This window comes from Priapulus caudatus, unplaced genomic scaffold, assembly GCF_000485595.1.
Source record: "Priapulus caudatus unplaced genomic scaffold, Priapulus_caudatus-5.0.1 Scaffold28, whole genome shotgun sequence".
NCBI lineage: Eukaryota > Metazoa > Priapulida > Priapulimorpha > Priapulimorphida > Priapulidae > Priapulus > Priapulus caudatus.
In genome coordinates this window covers 522,444-523,358 of record NW_014577089.1, presented here as the reverse complement: position 1 = coordinate 523,358, position 915 = coordinate 522,444, and the positions used below count along the sequence as shown (strand labels likewise).

The window sequence follows — 915 nt, the reverse complement described above, 5'->3', positions numbered from 1 at the left end:
GCAGGACGACGCCCGAATATACTAAGGAAAATACTAAATCTTATACTAAGGAAGGGGCCCGGAGCTATAGCCTACCCGGACAGGGAGACACACTGCCAACCCACGAACTCGCGCCGAGCCGCGGAGCACACGACGGGGAGAGACAGACGAGGAGCGGCGCCGGGGGCTACAATATTAACCCGTAGAATAGCTAAGAGAAGTTAAACGTGTAATCACCTAGCGAGGTAACGTAAACGTGATACGAGTAATATATATATATATATATAATATCTATACGCTATATTTGAGATACGTGCAGTGAATGTTATTCATGTTATTCGTATACGATGAATAAAACCATCCGTTGTATAAAGACCAGGCGCGCCGGAAGCAGTTTTGGATTGGGGGGGAGGGGAGGGCAAAGACCTGAGGGGCTCACGATTTTTTTTTATCGTGTGTGCGTGAGCGTGTGTGCGTGACGTGTGTGCGTGACGTGTGTGCGTGAGCGCGTGTGTGCTTGAGTGCGTGTGTGCGAGTGTGCATGAGCGCGTGTGTGCGACGTGTGTGCGTGAGCGCATGTGTGCGTGTGTGTGTGCGACGTGTGTGCTTGAGTGCGTGTGTGCGTGAGCGCGTGTGTGCATGAGCGCGTGTGTGCGTGAGCGCGTGTGTGCGTGAGCTCGTGTGTGCGTGTGTGCGTGAGCGCGTGTGTGCGTAAGCGCGTGCGTGCGACGTGTGTGCGTGAGTGTGTGTGTGCGTGAGCGCGTGTGTGCGTGTGTGCGTGAGCGCGTGTGTGTGTGCGACGTGTGTGCATGAGTGTGTGTGTGCGTGAGCGCGTGAGCGCCTGTGTGCGTGAGCGCGTGTGTGCGTGAGCGCGTATTTGCGACGTGTGTGCATGAGCGCGTGTGTGCGACGTGTGTGCGTGAGCGCGTGTGTGCG

At 55.8% G+C, this 915-nt stretch overlaps 1 protein-coding gene across 1 annotated transcript in view; it reads right to left on the bottom strand.

Annotated features, from left to right (window-relative positions):
* The window catches only part of LOC106815270 (dynactin subunit 1-like), a 30,059-nt gene that overhangs the window by 16,736 nt on the left and 12,408 nt on the right, over positions 1-915 (bottom strand). The window lies entirely within an intron of this gene.